The sequence below is a fragment of the Otolemur garnettii genome, unplaced genomic scaffold (assembly GCF_000181295.1).
Source record: "Otolemur garnettii isolate 467f Iridium unplaced genomic scaffold, OtoGar3 scaffold00064, whole genome shotgun sequence".
Taxonomy (NCBI): domain Eukaryota; kingdom Metazoa; phylum Chordata; class Mammalia; order Primates; family Galagidae; genus Otolemur; species Otolemur garnettii.
Window position 1 is genome coordinate 5,244,886 of NW_003852459.1, and position 20,095 is coordinate 5,264,980.

A 20,095-nucleotide genomic window follows, 5' to 3' on the forward strand; every position below is an offset into this window, starting at 1 on the left:
GTAATTATAAAAAGTATAGTTACAGGAAAGAATTTTTTCCCAGTCTCTTCTGGGAACCCTACATGACTTGTTTATTCACCCCACATTTGATTTATCACAAATGAAATGATTTGCCATCAAACTCCCCATAGTGTAACTTTTCCACAGGTTGCGGGTCTAAAATATGCCCAGAAGAAGTTCAAGTTTGAAGAGACTAAGCCCGTTACTGTTGGCCAAGTCCTCTAGTGGACAAATAAAGAATTAACATCAGAGAGATTGGTTGAGTGCATTGCTCAAGACAATCTGTGAACTCACAAGCTGTGTGTTACTTACCCTGTCCCCTGACCCTCGAGCAGAGATGAGATTTTGCTATGTAGCACAAGCTGTGTCAAACTGCCAGACTCAAATGATCCTACCACCTTAGCCACCTGCACGTGCCACTATTCCTAGCTCTAGACTTCTTTCCTCTGGAACACTTGCCATGCCAAAAGGCCTCAAAGTCCTAGGTCTAATAACTTCCTTACCTCGAGGATAAGAAATTTGAACATCGATGAGCCTGAAGTACCTAAGGAGCTGGCTTTCTGTGGGACAGAATAACTTTCATGTTACCAAGACCACTCACAATAGTCATTCATCCTGAACACCAAACAAAATAAAACAAACAAGAGGGGAAGGGGAAATAGCAGGGAGAGAGAAAGTTAATTTGCCAACGGATCAAGTCTTTTTAATTGATGTCTTGGATGTTTTCATGGTCAAGACTTTGGTGTAGTCTCTCCGTGTCTGCCCCCGTCCAATTGCCCTGGAGCTGTGAAAGCCACCATAGTGTGGTTCTGCTGGATGAAATCTCAGCCTGCAGAAAAGCTGATGAGCAACTTAAAAAGATAGGAGTGGTTAGCAGGGCACAATGGCAGGCACCTGTAATCCCAGTCCTCAGGAAGCTGAGGCAAGAGGATTTCTTGAGTCAAGAGTTTGAGCCATGATGATGCCACAACACTTTCACTGGGCACTTTATATTTATTCGTTTGTGGCAACGTCTTGCCCCCAAACACACGTTTATCTGTACATGTAATGTCATCTCACAGAACTTACATATTTAATATAAACAGAATGCTCGGAATCAATATTAAGCACAGCTTCTGTAACTAAAATAATATGGAAATTCGTACAACCTGTAATTATAAAAAGTATAGTTACAGGAAAGAATTTTTTCCCAGTCTCTTCTGGGAACCCTACATGACTTGTTTATTCACCCCACATTTGATTTATTACAAATGAAATGATTTGCCATCAAATTCCCCATAATGTAATTTTTCCACAGGTCGCGGGTCTAAAATATGCCCAGAAGAAGTTCAAGTTTGAAGAGACTAAGCCCGTTACTAGTGGCCACGTCCTCTAGTGGACAAATAGAGAATTACCTGGATGACAGAGCGAGACTGTCTCAAAAAACTGAAAAAAAAAAAAAGGTAGGAGAGAGAGTTTGTAAACAGAGTGCTGAGACCCCTCTCTTTGTTTGAATACTCTCAAAAACAGAAGTACCCTCTCCTTAGTTGTCTGACAAAATTCAGATTAAAAAATATCATGTAAGCATCACTGAAGTATGACTATCCCACAGGAATACTCGAGCTTCCTGGATTAAGATGTGTAATCCATTCACATTCCTTCTAACCCCTTAAGCTTTATTTATTTTCTCAAATGGGCACATAAGGCCTTGGAGTTATATTTACTTCTACGTACAGACTCCCACCACCCTCAGAGCTCTCCTGAATACATTAAACATCAGCCTCTCCCTAGGATAATTGATATCTCTTCTCCACAAAAGTGTCAGCCCCCTTGGGTCGGTTTGGTATCATAATGAACTTTCATTTTCTGTCTTTTAGGAGTCCCACGGCCTGGAATGGAAGTAGAGGAATTTAGTGTCTTTCACTAATAATCAGCACTTCAGTTTACTTCTTTCTCTCTCAGCCAGGGAGTTAGTTTTATCAAAAAACTTCAGTGTCTTTTGTATGTGCTCTGACCCTCCGAGGTCTATCTTTGTGTAGCTCTGTGCCACCATCACAATGTAATTTTATTTGTATTTTTCCCTCTGCAATTGCGTATTTATACACTGTTTTGCTCTGAAGAGTTGAAGACATATTTCTGACAATTCAGGAAAGTAACAACTTTACTCACTGTACAGTGTGCTGGATGCAATGTCTATACCACTGGGGTATTTTACTTTATTTTGATTTAGTTTTTTGCTTTCAGCACTCTGACATGAGCTGCTTATTCTCTGAGAGGTACCCCAACTAGTTGCTGTGACTAACAAAACTGATCAGTGAGAGGATTCACCTGGAAAGCTTATTTAAAATTGTCTCACCTCAGAGCCAAGAGCTCAGGGGCCAGGAATTCATATTGTCTAAAGCCCTGTGATCAGTGACCCTGTGAGCAAGACTTAATATTCACTTCCACAAAATTTAAATCTCAGCTGATTAACTTCCTAAACCTTTCTTATCTCAAACTAGAGATCAGTTCAGAGGACTATGTGAAGGTAAAAACAAATTATCCATATAAAGAACATGGTACAAAGTAAGAACTCAACCATTATTTTCTTCCTCCTTTCCTCGGAGCTTACAATGAAATCTGGGTATTGGGTGCTGCCTGTGGCTCAGCAGGTAGGGCGCCGGCCCCATATACCTAGGGTGGTGGGTTCGAACGTGGCCCTGGCCAAATTGCAACAAAAAATAGCCAGGCATTGTGACAGTCCCAGCTACTCAGGAAACTGAGGCAAGAGAATCACCTAAGCCCAAGAGCTGGAGTTTGCTGTGAGCTGGGATGCCACAGCACTCTACCAAGGGCGACAAAGTGAGACTCTGTCTCAAAAAAAAAAAAAAAAGAAAGAAAGAAAGAGAAAGAAATCTGGGTATTTATGAGGATGCACCAGTAATAATAACCCTGTTTGCAAGGAACATATTTTTCCTATTACTTTTTTCTTTTCTTTTGCAGTTTTTGGCTGGGGCCAGGTTTGAACCCACTACCTCCAGTATATGGGGCTGGCATCCTACTCCTTTGAGCCACAGGAGCCACCCTTTCCTGTTGCTTTTTTATTCTTCCTTTTACAGAATACATTTCCTCGTCCCAAAGCTGATGGACAGAATAGGAATCACTGCACTTCCAGTACTAAAATTGCAGCTCGCGTCCACCAGAAAGCCATCCAGTCACAGAGTACAGAGTCCCCACCTGGTCCTTCTCGGCTTCACCTTTCCTTTCTCATCCAGGGGAGGAATGTGTTGAGCCCGCCCATCTTGCTGAAATTCACCTGAAGGAGACATTAGTCTTTGCTTTTGTCTTTAGAGCTCTTACTCTGTTGATTCTTTACTCTCAATAGGTGCACTAATTCCAGGATGTGGTTTATTAGAATCTAGTTGAGTTTACATGCAGATTGCTTTTCCAAGGTGCGAATGGTAACACTAGTAAGGGAGATAGCAACAGTAGTTAAGGCTTTTGAACTCAAATTTGCATATACCAAAAAAATAAGGAAAACTATTGCTAGATAGAAGGTGACTCAACATGAGATGCAGAGACTATCTGTATCTCCTTTACCCAAGAATCCCTTCAGATTTGCAAATCGTGTTGATTAACTTCCTGAATGTTTATGAAATATAGTACCTTCCCAGTAGGAATATAAGTAGCTTGTCCAATAATTTGCTAGTCACATCTTTAGTAACCAGTTGATTAATTGCCATCTCTGAACACTTGGATTCTGCTTACAATCATGGCTTCAGTCACCACTGAGAAGTTTAGCTGAGTAGAAGTGACCTAGAGGTCCAAATATAATCTCCCCTCTTTCCTTCACAATGTATAAACCTGAAAGCTCAGGAAATCAATTGGAAATGGGAGGCATTTACAATAAAAACTAATTAGAGGCTAAGTGTGATTCTGAGAAACAATAGAGCAATCGGAAAGTACAAGTTAATATAGGCAGGCTACCATAGAGCAGACAAATAAAATGAACCTCTACAAAAAGGAGCTATACCAGAAACAGAATAATTCCCATCCCTCTGGTCCAAGGAGTTCTTCTGAATTAAATACTTAGAGGAGAAGCAGAAGACATTACTGTCCTGGGTAAAGAAGTTGCACGGTGTAAAACCTGACGTGGTAACCGGCCTCCACAGTCTCCTATCACCTGCCACGCCTTCTTGACATTTTTCCCCCTTCTTCACATCTTTTTCATATCAAGTCTGGGGTGGGCTGCACTTCTCTTTTCTCTTTCCCAGCCAAGTGATCCACAGGTATTTGTGATTTGATTATCTGTCTCGATTCATGCTACACCTACTGATAATCCAAAGTGAGAATACATGTGTAGGTTGGGTTGAATTACTAAATTGCTTGGGAAATATATAAAGATTGTCTATGTAGCACCATCCCAACCTGCCTGTACATAGCTCCCTCCTGACTATAGGCTCCTGACCCTCTCCAGTCTCTACCAAAAACTCTACCCTCTTAGTGAAGTTAGACCTTCTGCTGTTCTTCTTTTTAATCTCCATATAAATTAATTTTTATGTATTGTGGCATGTAAACAGCTATGCAATGAGGATGTGATATTAGCATTTTCCCAATCTCACTTTGAATGAAATCCTGGATCCTTCCTGCTTTGGCTCTTGGTAGACTCTCCACTTCCCCCCATTTCCACTTCAGCCACCCTAGTTGCAACTGGCTAGTAGCTGCTTGCTCTTCTCCCTCCTGAGGCCCATGGTACTTGCTTTGCCCTATGCTTTGAAGCTGTTTGCTAATATAGTGTTCAGGTCTCTCATCAAACATCATTTCCAAATGACCTTCTCAGGATAGGAGGGGAATAAAGGGTCACTGTGTATGGCACACCTCTTGGGGGCTGGACACAATTATAAGAGAGACTTTACCTAACAAATGCAATCAATGTAACCTAATACTTTGTACCCTCAATAAGTCCCAAACAATAAATAAATAAATAAATACATGATCTTCTCAGATGACCTTATCTAAAATAGCCCTTCAGTCTATCCTATAGATTCAGTCTGTTCTAGTTTCCTTCCCCATTCCTATCAGTCAGATTTCAGATTTGTCGTAGTTGTTGAAATTTTATTTTTACTCTCTCCATAGTGAGTTAGTAGTATGTACACTCCATGAAAGCAGGAACTCTGACAGTTTTCTTCCCATCGGTATCTCTATATTTACAACAGTGCTTGGAATATGGCTGAGGTTTGGGCAACAGATTACCTGGATAAATGAATAAATAAACATCTGCTGCCAAACTTGAAAATTTTTAAGATCAGTGCTCTAACAGGACATAAACTACCTTGTACATGATAGGCACTTAAGATAATTTTATAACAGAAAGAACACATGAATAAATTAATGAATAAGATAGCCTATTTGATTAATGAGAAAGCTTTATTCTCTATCTGCAATTAGTGTATCAGAGAGATTTTCTAAAAGTGTTAATAACCCGGCAAGCAATGAGGGATTACCATTGCAGGAGTAATTATAATTTATACTCTCTATATTATAATTTCTTTAGAGCAAGAGGCAAAGGATATTCACATAACAGCCTGAAGAATGACCAATACAGTTTCAAGACAGGGGGCATGCCGTCTTTGTTTTATGGACCAGGGAATCTCTATTAAGATACCTGTTAGGATTTGCCTTTGCCAATTCCGTACAGTTTTAAATCCTCGTTCAATTTTACTTTTTTTTTTTTTGCAATTTTTGGCTGGGGCTGGGTTTGAACCCGCCACCTCTGGTATATGGGGCTGGAGCCCTACTCCTTGAGCCACAAGTGCCACCCCTCAATTTTGCTTTTTGAAAAATCATGCTACTTCTCACTGTAGGGCAAGCTATACTATACTTGTTAGTATGTAATAATAAGATATTTGTGCATTCTATTACATCATAAACATTGTAGAAATATTGGAGACTTTAGGGCATGGAACATTTACTATTTTTTAATTACTATGACATTACATTCTGTGACACACATATGATTACATATGTGTTGCTAATAGAATTTTACCCTTATCAAAAAATAATAGATACATTTAAACTTTTCTCTTGAGGTTTTATACTGAAGAAAACTTCTAGGATAACTTATTCATCATTCTATAATATAGTTAATACTTAGCCAATAACAAACAAAAGACTTGGTGGGGGACATTTCATGTTACAAAAGCTTTTTGATGTTTGATTTGGGAATCATTAGTTGACCAAGAAAAAAAAGAAAAGAAATCTTATACTAAATACAAGATTCTGTTCAAAGTTCAGAGCTTACTACTTCAAACTGGCTTTAAATTCACTATTATTCTTAAGATTGATTTTATGAGCCTATTATTTTGTAGTAATTCATATAGTGTTTATTCTACTGGTCTGTACCATACTTGATCTTTGGCTCTTCCAGAAAATATCTCCATAGATTATCCATAAGTTACGTATTCATGGTCATCAGTACATCACTTGTGATTGATGGATTCCTCTTTCTTATTCATTTAAAAGTGTAAGGCAGTGTTTATGGACTCTGAAAGTTCTGAATGAGGAAAAGCATTCCATTAGCTGTAATCATAATGATACTTTGTGTCAGGTGTTACTATTTGTCACTGACCTCATCTCTATAGGCCAATTCATTTCATGGTCTGAATTTCAACTCAAGTGTCATGCTTGTTATTTGCAAATGCTGTGCAAAACTTCTCTCCTTGAATTTGGATAGGAAAGCTACATTAAAATAAGAAACCTGACAAAGATTTGAAGAACCAAGATGGCTCTGTGTGCAATTGTATGGGTATTTTTTAAGATCTAAAGTTAACCAGAACACTCCAGATGTAAATCAAAGAATGAATGATTCGCTTAGTAAACCAATGTTTAGTTTTTAGAAAATAAACACGTTAGTATTTTCATTTGTTCCATTTCAGTCTGATCTCTTGAGAGCTGTACTAGAACATGGTTTACTCAAACAGACATGTTTTATGATTTTTTTTTTTACCTGTGAATTATTAAAAATATTTATTTTGTACTCACATAGCCTCCGTCTTTTTGTGTGAATTTGGGTTTCTTTAATATGACTTTTCCTTTTATTTATGGGTCTGAGCTAGCTGATTAGATTTATAATGTACCTTTTATTTTTATTCCCTTTCATCTATCTCCTAAGTTTATTTTGCCTTCTTATATTTTAATATATCAAAAGCAATGATATATAAGTTTTATATAAACTTATGATCATATAAGTTTTAAGTTAAAATGATACAGGACAGGTGGCACCAAGACCTGCTGCCTTAGCCCCGGGGGTGTTTGTGCAGCGGCAGCTGGCGGAAATAGTGGGCTGGAGGGGGCCAGGAGAGACACTGGTGCCTTGGGGTTTCCTTCCCCCTGTACTTCTGGTCGAAAGGGAAAATCAACCTTTTCTAGGGCTGGTCAGTTTCATGGCCTGGTCTATTTCATGTGAGTTTCCAAGGCCTGAGAGTTCCAGCCCCTCTGTAACTTTAGGAGACCTATGCCCTGAAGGTAAACATTGAGCTCCGGCAAAACGCCCCCCTGCCACTCTACATACCCCTGAGCAGAGAGGCCAGACACAGACTTCAGAGAGGGAGCCAGAGAGTTTGTTCCCCGCCTGGTTCTCTCTGCCAGGAGCTTTGGGTTTTTTAGTTTTTATATTCTTAGTTGCTGTGAATAAATCCTGTCTTTCCACTGATCTGTGGTCTGTGGATTCACTCTGAATCGTGGAGACCAAGAACGTAAAACGCTGGTGTCATATTTGGCGAGCCAGCCCGGAGGGAAGATGAAGTTCCAGTATCATGTTTGGTGGCCCATACAGGGAAAGAAGATACCTGGGTAAGTAATGGGGCCACTTACCTCTATCCTGATTTTCTCTAAATTCAATGCCCATCAGCCTGCAAATGTGTATAGTGCAGACGCTGACCTCCAGGTCATGGGCAAGCGACTGCTGGGGAACAAACTTTAAAAGACTTTTGAACCTTTTCTGTATTTACTCTTTCCCCTGGTTGAGAGCCCAGCCAGGAGGTAGCACCCAGAGGCCCTGGGGTCCCCAGCAATGGTACTGACCCCAGGACTTGGGAGGGCCTTCAGAAACTCATGCTCTCCCGGCTTTTACTATCTTCTTTTCTATGGTCCCAATTTTTTTTTTTTTTCGAATTATCTCTATAGACTGCTTCTGGTGCTCTCTTTCTCCTTGATAGTATATAAGCTTTGTTTGAATGTGGATAAGAATTATTTATATAGTTAGTTAATTTTATAAGGTTCTTCTGATATTTGTTAGAAGTGTGTATTAGACGTTTTAAGGGGGAGTTCAAATGTTGTAGGTGGGTTGAAAGTTATTGCTTTTCATTGGCATTTTTATGTGTCTAAGAAAGAAGGCTGACCATGTTATGTAGAAGTCAGTCACAAACAAAGGGCAAAATAACTCCCCTCCACAGTTTGTCTGGGCAACCAGAGGCCTGTGAAGGGAAGCCCAGACCATTCCCCAAGGCAAGAATGGCCCTAAACTCCCAGCTGTAGTTCAGTCTCTTGAATATCAAGAGGAGCAATCACCCTGTGTATTTGATTTCCTCTGGTTTATTGATGTAAACCGGGAAATTTAAAATAATTCCAGGTTTCTATAAGACTTCTGCTCATTGTAACTGATTGCAATGCAAAAGTTTCAGTGTCTCTCAACCCTGAGTTTAATTATTGTTACCTTGCTAACATTTGGGGGTGGGTGGGAAGGAGGTTGGGAAGCATACAATTAAAGACCTACTCATGACAGAAAGCCTATTTTCCTGCATAAAGTGAGGATTTGGACAAAGCTTGAAATTATAAAAGATTAAATGTGCAAGCACAACATAGCCATTTTCTCCAGGCTGGGGCTCATCCCCATTTTGATGGATACTCTGAGGCAGGAGCAGAAAGAGGGGCAGAACTTGCATCAGGTAGGTCAAGGTTTCCAGATACCTGATTTCTAGGGCTGTGCTGCCCGCAAGTGGCAATTAATAAGCACAGGAGAATCAGCAGGTACTAAGGACTACACTGGTAAGAGTGGCTATTCCAGACAAGCGCAGGGGCTGAGGAGACCAATCTCCTCAGAGATTTTTCCCCAAGCATTGGAAGGATGCTTCCTTTTGTTTGGCCAGAAGTCTTCTTGGGTTGGTCAGAGGATGCTTTGACAACCCAGGAATACAGATGGGATTGATTAAGATGCTGGATGTTTGTTCTTTCCCACAGATGAGTAATATTCTCTCTCTGAGAACACCCAGGTAACAAGTTCTCTTCCCAAGAGAACAGTCTTTAGGTGGGACCAGGCTCCTGGATACCTATGCTGCTGGAACACCCCACTGGGCTATGTTGTGACATGTTTGATCCCCAGATGCTAAAAAAAGAATGTATGGTTTTCTTCTGCACCCAAGTCTAGCCTCATTATCTACTCTCCAATAGTGAATGATAACTACCAGAAGGTACTCTAAATTATGATAAATGAGAAAGGAAATGGTCTGAATTACATATGTGCAGGCTTTCTTTACTCTCAGAGACAGCCTCCAACTGTGTAAAACATGTCAGCTAGATTCAGCTCTCCTGGCTCTAGTAACATTCCAAATGATCAGGGATTCCCGAGAGAGACGCTGTCACACCTAGTTCAAACCCACCATCTACTTCTCCTGCACCTTCCCTTCTGTGTTCATAAAACCCCAGGAGGTAGACTGTCCCAAGAGTTTTTCCCGGTCCTACTGGGACTCCCAGAAGGCAACCATATCTTTATGTCTCTTGGTTGAGACTGCAGTTGGTGAAAGGGGAAGTGCGCCTGTGTACACTCTGTTTTCTCTGGCAGATTTAAAGCAAATTAAGGTTAATTTAGGAAAATTTTCTGATGACCCAGATAAGTACACAGATGTTTTCCAAGGATTAAGACAAAGTTTTGACTTCTATTGGAGAAATGTAATGTTACTACTAAATCAGACTTTAACATTTAATGAAAAAAATGAAGTCCCTGATGAAGCTAGAAAGTGGGGTGATTTGTGGTTCATGTTCAATACTGATGGCAGTCTGTCTCCTGGGGAAAGGGACAGGTACCCCACAGGAAGACAGGCAGTTCCCTTCCATACTTCTCTCTAACTTTAGTCTTTTATTACCCCGAATCTGTAACTATACAGAGGGTGTCTGGAAATCCAGTTACAAAATTTTTCTCTCAGCCTTTAAGCTGCAATTGACTGGCTTTTCTCTCATGCCTTCTTAATCATACCCAAAGTCTTGTTCCCCTTTTGGGGAGGGACATACTAACTAAAGAAGAAACAGCCATTTTTATGAATATAGGACAAGAACCTATCCTATGTTTTTCCCTGTTAGAGACAGAAGTTAACCTGGAAGTGTGGGCTACCAAGGGACAGGTGGTAAGAGCAAGGTACACTCAGCCAGTCTAAATTAAGTTAAATAATCCCATCATCTATCCCAAAACAAAAACAATATCCTCTAAAAGTAGACACTAAGAATGGATGCAGCTAGAGAAAATTTACAAGAAACCCTTCTAACATGGAACTAGAAAAGTAGGGTATACTGTAGTTACTCGGTATGCTGAAATTGAAAATGGGTCTTTGCCCTCAGGAACCAATGAGCAATTAACTGAATCAATAGTCTTAACCCAGACTTTAGAAATTGGGAGAAACAAATGAGTCAATATATACACTGACTTAAAATATGCCTTCCTTATGTTACATGCCCATGCTGCTATGTGGAAGGAAAGACAATGCCTGACTTCCAATGGCTCCCCTTATAAAATATCACCATGAAATAGACAGGTTGTTAGAAGCTGTTCTTGCTCCACAAAAAGTAGCAGTTATTCATTGTACTGAACACAAAAAAAATCTTGGATGAGATTTCTGAAGGTAACCACCTGGCTGATAAGCAGGCTAAAAAGGCATCGCAGAAAGGAGTAATCCCCCTTGTGGCACCCCTTATTTGGGAGGCATCACTTGAGAATCATGCACCTCAATATACACACAAAGAAAAGGAATGGGCTTTATTTAGAGACTCTTTACTACTTCCATCAGACTGGCTACAAAATAAGAGCAGACTTTTGTTATTACCTGCTACAAGTCAAGGGAAAATACGTAAAAGCTTATATCAGTCTTTTTACTTTGGCAGTGAAAGTACCTATCACATGGCTAAAGCTTTTTTTAATGGAAAAAAACTTATTTAAAACCTGAAAACAGATAATAAGGACTTGTGATGTATGTCAGAGAAATAATCCTTCAAATCACCATTTACCTTCCCCAGCTATACAGAGACAAGGTAAATATCCAGGTGAAGATTGGCAAATGGATTTCATTCATCTCGCTAAGGTACCTGGTATACAATATTTGCTGGTATTTGTAGATACTTTTAGTAATTGAGTTGAAGCATTCCCTTTCAGAACAGAAAAGGCCTAGGGTGTTATGAGGGCTTTAGTACATAAGATTATCCCCAGGTTTGGACTCCCCAGGAGTTTGCAAACTGATATGGGCCAGCCTTCAAAGCAGCTATTACACAGGGAATATCTAAAGCCCTGGGCCTAAAATATCATCTACATTGCTCTTGGAGGCCCCAATCCTCTGAGAAGGTAGGAAAAAAAATGAATGATAAAATCAAAGGACAGTTAGGAAAAGTATCTCAAGGGACTCATCTCCCTTGGACTAAATTGCTTTCCATTGTTCTCCTTAGAATAAGAAATTTACCTCAGAAACTCGGTTGCAGCCCATTCGAATTATTATATGGAAGGCCCTTTGAACTAATGATTTATTACTAGATCAGGAGACTACAGAATTAGTAAAACATATCACTTCTTTAGCTAAATTTCAACAAATCCTTAAAAACCTCCCAACTACATTTTTACATTCAACACTAAAAGAGCTTTTCTGTCCTGGAGATCTGGTCATGATCCAACTCTTCCCTAACCCCAACTTGGGAAGGTCCCTTTTCTGTTATCTTGTCTTCTTCTACAGATGTTAAAGTTATGGGAATGGATTCCTGGATACATCATTCATGAATAAAATCCTGGGACCCTCCACCTTCTATGGAAGCAGACCATGAGGAGGATCAACTGCAGTCCACCTACACTTGTGAGCCTAAAGAAAGTTTAAACTTATTGTTTAGAAGACAGCAAAGAAAATGTTAATATAGTTTTCTTTTAACATTACTGACTTTGTTCTTCTAACCTGACACTGTAATTATCCCCCTTCTCTCACTGTCCTACCCTTGCCTTTTAATGTGCTAATCAGATTTGTGTTTTCCAGAAATGTTATTAAGCCGCACATAGTAAAGATGGTTCTGTTCCAACATCTGATTCTATCATGGACCCCTGAATCACTCTCCCTCTGGAAAAACCCTAACTTCCCTTTCTATCATTGCCCAATTCAGCAGGAAGCAATTAGATAGAGTCTTTGCCCTTTTTCCCTAACAGCAGTTAGAGCTTCCACTGGGAGAGGGAGAACTGATACAGGAGGAGTGGTGCCAAGACCTGCCACCTTAGCCCCGGTGGGGTTGCTGCAGTAGCAGCCTGCAGAACCAGGGACTGAAGGGGCCAGACACCTGCAGGGGAGACACTGGTGCCTTGATGTCTCCTTCCTTGTGCACTTCTGGCTGATGGGAAAAACTCACCTTTCCTAGGGCTGGTCAATTTCATGTGAGTTTCCAAGGCCTGAGAGTTGCCCCTGCTGCTACAGGACAGCCGGCTGTAACTTAAGAAGACCTATGCCCTAAAAGTAAACATTGACTTCTGGCAAAACAACCCCGAGACCATATATACTCCAGAGCAGAGAGCCTGGAGACAGAATTCAGAGAGGAAGCAAGAGAGCTTGTTCCCCATCTGGGTTCTCTCTGCCAGGAGCGTTGGTTTTTGCAGTTTTTGTATTCTTTTTTTCTGTGAATAAATCCTGTCTTACCACTGATCGGTTGTCCATGGATTCCTTCTTTGAATCACCGAGACCAAGAACCTGAAACACCGGCATGAAAAATAAATGTAAAGTTTAAATATCTATAGATATTACCTCTTTAAAGATTTTCTTTCAAAAACTTTTCAAGAATCTCTGAAAGATTAAAAGACCTGGGCTAGTGTCACACGACTAGTTATTGGTAAATACAAGACCTGAAAGGAAGCTTGAGGTTAAACATAAGCTGTAATATATGTTACTGAACCACTATATATGATGTATAATACTTTGTTTAACAAAAATAATAACATGATACTGATCTTTATAGCTTTTTAAATATGTATTTCAAAAACATATGCCTAGCAAACTGTAAGGTCCAATTCTCCAACCACATATACATTATTTTTAGTTGTGGTTGGAGAGCCAAACATACAATTGCAGAAATAAGACCCACAATAGAGGTAATAAAGAAATCTAATAGAATTAGCCTTAGCTATTCTGTCTTTTTTAATAACTCAAGATAGCAATTATTTTTGCCTTACATCAAGTTGCTACAATTCACGTATTATTGAATTACAATATATGTTTAAATAAAAATGGTAAATCTTCAAACTTATTACAAGCGCACTATATTATTGACTTGAGCTAGATGCTAATACATACCAGCTTTTACTTTATGTGCTATATGATGTATGTTTATATCTCTAGAATAAATTCCACAATCATCTTCTATTAATCAAGGCTGAAAAAATGTTCTAAGTCTCCTGATAGTTTCCTTCTTACTGAAAATGGATGGGCGATACTGAAAAGAATGTAGGGTTCATAGTCTTTTCTTACTTGCCCTGAAAATCTTGCTTTTCAGAAAAGAAAAAAAAAATAGCTTAAAAGAGGGAAATGTCAATATTTTCTTTTACAAAAACAGAAAAACAACAAGGCAGGAGCAAAAGAAGAGGAATCGTTGTTTGGAATAATTGGCACCTGATGACAAATGCAAGTTTTTCTAAAAAGTTTTGCAAAAACAATCGTGCAATGTTGGAATTTAAAAAATCAAAACACTCTTGAAAAAGTACATAATCCATCTTGTAGTCTTTATTTTCCTCTGAAGAAATACAGTGAATGGGATTAGCTTTCCTAAATAAACTAATCCTATTTCAGGGAAATGTCATTTTCCATGTGAAAACACCTGTGCAGCCGCCTAACTCTTCTGCCTCCAAGTTTTTTCACTGAGTGCTGTGTTTACTTGTTCCTCAGCAGGGTCTGCTGATGCTAATGGACTCACAGCAGTGCAGCCTACTTCAGTTATTACAGGTCTAATTCAGTCATTAGCATTTCATTAATGGATGGGGCCTCCTAGCTGCCTGCAAGGCTGTGTAGATATTGATGAGCTCTCTGCTAAAAGGAATGAGTCTTTAAGGTGGACTGCTTTAGACATGGAGCGCCTATGTGAAGTTTTGTGGAGAGAAACACAGATTGTTTTCTGAGGATTTAGCTACGACTTAGGTTAACACAGAATGGAGAATGGCAAGGCTTTTGTCACATACTGTTAGGGATTCTGCAGCATTTTCTAAACTGAGTATATATTATATTCTAGGATGAATGGCTAACCAATAATCTCCCCTCCCCCAAAAAACCAATGCTCTGTGTATATACCCCTTGCAAGAAATCAGAGGCTGTTTTCCCACAGCAATTTAAACATTGTTTTTTGTTACTACAAGTACAGTTTTGAAGAAGTAGCTTAATACTTCTTTTAATCTCTAATTTCCTCATAGCTACTGTGACTGTAGTAAAACATCCTAAACTTAATGCTTCCAGTCACTTTCTATTTTCTCAGTACTGTCAACTCCAATCAGGCTTCTCTTTACTGCCCCAGATCAAAACTCATCTGCTAGGGAAACCAGTGATTTCCATACTGCTAAATCCATTGGTCTCCTAAGCTGACATTGGTTACTTGATCTTTCAGTAGCATTTAATGCAGAATCACCATTTATTACTTTTTTCTTGGCTTCAAGATCCTACATACTCTTATTTTACCAGCTATTCCTCTGAAGCCTTCTCTGCTGGTTCCTCCTCTTCTGCTTGACAACTAGAGTTTGGGATGAACCCAGACTTCAGTCCCTTGGGGACTGAGTCCAGTGCAATGGTTTTAAGTACCATTTTTGTGCATGAAATTTCCAAATCTATATCTTTTTCCTTAATCTCCTTTGGTAAGAAATATTTTTCCTTGAGAATGTTGAGTAGTCTCCATTTTAGCGTTTTCATTGACTTTCGATGTTACATTGTCAAAGAACCTCCCTTAGCTTCTACTTTCTTTTCTGTGAAAGGAAGTTGTTGAACTATGCAATCTCTAAGGTCTCTTCAAGCTATGAAATTCTATGACTAGAAGTCTAAGCTTTGTATAAAGCAGGACAATCAGATCTAAGAGCATGAACTGTATCCCCAGTTCTCCTATTAAACAAATTACTATCTTCCTGTGCAACTGAGAGTTGAAATATATTGTATCATACAAATTTCTAATGCAAGTACTTTGTGAAAATTACTAATTTGATACCACAATTATGCTTGTAATGTAAAATTATTAAGTACGGCCATATTGCTTATAACCATACATGGAACTTATATTGATGCAATAAAATGTGTTTAAATTCCATTACATAACCTTATTGTATTCTTTGACAGCATCCACAATTTTAATAGAATAAAAACAAGTATGCAATCATAAAAGTATGATTGTGGCTACTGTAAATTCTATTCTGATGTTTAAAAGGGATAACTAGTGAGTTTCCTATAAGCATCTTTAAATTGTGTTTATCATTAGTACATTCTAAGTATAGCAACTAGGAGATGTATGATAAGGGTTGAGTCCCTTCAAACCATTTTGAATAAGAATAGCCATAAAAACTTATTCTGTGAGAGATGAGCCCAGCTCACCTTCAGCGAGGAATTGTTGAGTGTGTTCAGTGGGAATGGGAGCCTGTTGGTGGCCGAGCTTGGAGCCGCCCCCAGCCAGGGCACCTCGGAGCCAGGCCAGCTGCACTTCAACCAGTGTTTATCTGGTGAAGAGATCTTTTCCCTTCATGGCTTTTCAAATGCCACCCAGATAACCAGCTCAAACTTCTCTGTCATCTGTCCAGCAGTCTTACAGCAATTTAACTTTCGTCCTTGCCAGGATGGGCCCAAGCACAAAACAAAACCAAGTCTTTCAGAATTTGGGGGATATGGATTCCTGTCAGTGACAATCATTAATCTGGCATCTCTCTTCAGATTGGTTTTGACTCCATTGATAGGAAATCTTACTTACCAAAAATTTTGACCTATTTTGTTGGGTTGGCTATTGGGACTCTTTTTTCAAATGCAATTTTCCAACTTATTCCAGAGGCATTTGGATTCAATCCCCAAATTGACAACTATGTTGAGAAGGCTGTTGCTGTATTTGGTGGATTTTACTTACTTTTCTTTTTTGAAAGAATGCTTAAGAAGCTATTAAAGACATGTGGTCAGAATGATCATACCCACTTTCACAGTGATGACTTCGGTCTTCAAGAAAAAGCACATCAACCTAAAATGTTACCTGCCATCAATGGTGTAACGTGCTATGCAAATCCTGCTGTCACAGAGCCTAATGGATAAATCCTTTTTGATAATGTCACTGTAGTATCTCTACAGGATGCAAAAAGGGAGTCAAGTTCATGTACCTGTCTGAAGGGACCCAAACTGTCAGAAATAGGGACCATTGCCTGGATGATAACACTCAGTGATGCCCTCCACAACTTCATCGATGGCCTGCCCATTGGGCTTCCTACGTCTCTGCTTCAGGGACTCAGCACTTTGATAGCAATCCTGTGCGAGGAGTTTCCTCACGAGTTAGAGGACTTTGTGATCCTACTCAGTGTAGGGATGAGCACTCGCCAAGCCTTGCTATTCACCTTCCTTTCTGCATTTTCCTGCTATGTTGGGCTCGCTTTTGGCATTTTGGTCTGCAATAATTTTGCTCCACATATCATATTTGCACTTCCTAGAGGCATGTTTCTCTATATTTCTCTGGCAGATATGTTTCCAGAGATAAATGATATGCTGAGAGAAAAAATAACTGGAAGAAAAACCGATTTCACATTCTTCATGATTCAGAATCCTGGAATGTTAACTGGATTCACAACCATTCTGCTAATTACCCTGTATGCAGGAGAAATCGGTCTGGAGTAATAAGAAATGGAAAATGGTATTGTTAATAAAGGCATTTAATAAATAAAAAAACTTATTCTATGAGAATATGAATTCTGTTTTATAAATGGAAGTTTAATATTTTTGTTTGTTTTGTGTAGTTTTAGATACTTTAAGTTTTGGTCTTTACGTTTTGGTTGTAGAAAATAAATACAAAAACTTAAATTTATATTGATGTGATAAAGTCAATATGAGGAAAATAAAAGACTTAAAAATTGCATAACTAGGTAGCTCGGGTAACTGTGTTAATGTATTGTCTATAGAAAATTTTAACAGAAGTTAGGTTAAGGACAAAGGTAGTCCTCCTTAACATAGGAGAAAATAGGTATATAAGTTCTAAGCCAAATTGCCAAAGTTTTATTTAAACACATTTATCTGGAGGTTTTTTTTTTTTTTTAATTTGAGGATAGCAAAGATATAAATCATAGCTTCAGGAAAAGATGAGCTGAGTAAAAAGAGGAAAGAATTTGCTGAAATATCATAACTTTCTTCTCTTTGTACATGACCATTTGACTTCATCTCATCAGTTAAAAGCTTTTACTCCCCTGAAACAATTGAGTTCCAATTCCTCAGTTTCCAAAGACGCAAAAGTTACCCCTTTAAAGATTGGAAATACGCTGGTGGTGCTTAATTTTTAGTTTTATGCATTATATGAAAAAAACCATGTAAAAGGAAATTAATAAGAAATCCTATTAAATGTTTAAGAGCAAAGGTCATCTAAGCAAAAGAGAAAAATTACAGATTATTTCATTAACAATAAATACTCACGTGAATTGATCTATAACACAAATCTGTAATATTTAATATCCTTTCTGATAACTCATAATTTTAATTTTGACTTATTGACTTGAAACTTTACACATTTTCCTTTCCTCTGATAGGACCTTATAATGATCCATCAAACAAGAATACTTTGCCAGGCATATGTTTTGCCAAATCTCTAAATCTAGTATCTGTCAAAGGTTAGTATACTGATGGTGTGAACAGGATATGAAAGAGAATCACAAGGCAATTTCAGTTGCCTAAATCAGTCCAGTCTAATTTATTTTCAACAATTAATTATATGAAGAACCATAATCTATCTCCTCATTTCTTTTACTTGGGAATTGGTAGCCATGCCTCTATCAGATATTTAGCTTTTTGTGTAGATCCTCTAATGTGTCCAAGTTCTCCACCTTCTCCTATTGTCAATGGAATTCTAAAGTTCTGGAGCAGTGAACATGACCTGAGTATGTAAGGTATTTCTTACTACTTGTGGAAAACAAGAGAACCATTGTTGATTAGATATTCTCTTTTACCAGCTCAGTTACCTTTCTATTGTGGATCCTCTAAAAATCTGTGGAAAACACCAGGGGTGCCAAAAAAGGAAACATATGTTTTAAGAGCTGTTATTTATGTATTAATTTTTGAAATTGAATCGAATTACAGGAGCAGTGTGTAGTACCCTATTCACTCAAAAAATGGAATTAATGAAATGAATGCAAGCATTACCACATGAAAGGCATGAGTAGGATAGCTTTTCTCTTAAAATGTGTACACATTTTTGGCACCCTCCATATAGTATGGAGATGTCTCAAAGAATGTAAAGTAGATCTACCATTTGATTCAGCAATCCCACTATTAGGTTTTTATCCAAAGAAAAAAAGTCATTTTAACAAAAAGACATGAGCGCGCAAATGTTTACTGTAACACAATTTGCAATCACAAAAATGTGGAATCAATCCAAGCTCCCATCAACACACAAGTGGATTAATGAAATGTGGTATATGTATACTGTGGAGAACTACTCAGTCATTAAAAAATTGGTGAACTGAAACCTTTTGTGATAACCTGGATAGAACTGGGGATCACTCCTCTATGTGAGGTAATCCAGGGAATGAAAAACAAATACCACATGTACTCACTATTAAATTGGAACTAATTGATCAATTCACATTTGATAGTAAATCTCAGTGGTAACCAAGCAGGTAAAAGGTGGGAGGAGGCGATGGCTAAATTCACACCTAATGGATACAGTGCAAACTATCTGGGTGACGGGCACACTTTTAACTTTGACTCAAATTGCACAAAATAATTCATGTAGCTAAAACGTTTGTACCCCTGTAATATTATGAAGTTCAAAGAAGATAGAAAAAGATAATAGCCCTTTGCTATGCAGGTTCTTGGGAGATTAAGGAAAAGGAGGTATGAGTAGAAAACTTCCTCTCTTGCCTTTAGAGGTTTTGTTTTTTTATTTGACACAGAGTCTTACTCTGTCACCCTGGGTAGAGTGCTTTGGCATCACAGCTCACAGAAACTTCAAACTCTTGGGTTTAAGCAATTCTTTTGCCTCAGCCTCCCAAGTAGCTGGGACTACAGGCGCCCACCACAATGCCTGGCTATTCTTCTGTTGCAGTTGTCATTTAGCTGCAGGGGCTGGGTTTGAACCTGCCAGCTCCAGTGTGTGTGGTTGGCACCCTCTCCACTGAGCTACAGGGGCTGTCATGCCTTTACAGGTTATTAATGTACACATAATATCCCAGAGTCAGGAAATCTAAGTTTCCATCCTAACGCAAACGAAATACAAGGTTATCCTAATTATAGTTGCTCAGTCAGTGAAACTTGGAAATCCCAATCTGTGTTAGACTTCTCAGACCAGTTCTACTCTGGTTTATGCAATGTTGACGTCTAAAGTTCTGTGATCACCTATGGGGTATGATAATCATGTAAGAATTTTCTGTTTTATCATGAACAGATTTTTTGTAAGCTTGGTAATGCTGGAAAACTTGTGAGTATCCTTTTAAATTTTAAAGAAGAAAGTGTAACTTTATTATGTTCCTCAGAAAGCAATTAGTTTCTCACCTGATCTCAGGCTACCTTTTCAAATGTATATCGTAGTTCCCGTGTCGCTTATGTAATTCAACCAGTCTGTGCTACTGACTATGTCGAGAATGTGACATATTCTCTCTCCTTGCCTGCTTATGGGATCACAGTTAATCCTGCAACTCTTCTTAAAAGACTTCAGTCTT

At 38.7% G+C, this 20,095-nt stretch overlaps 1 pseudogene; it reads left to right on the forward strand.

Annotated features, from left to right (window-relative positions):
- The window catches only part of LOC100952308, a 76,755-nt pseudogene extending 59,686 nt beyond the window's left edge, over positions 1–17,069 (forward strand).
- The last annotated feature ends 3,026 nt before the right edge of the window (positions 17,070–20,095 follow it).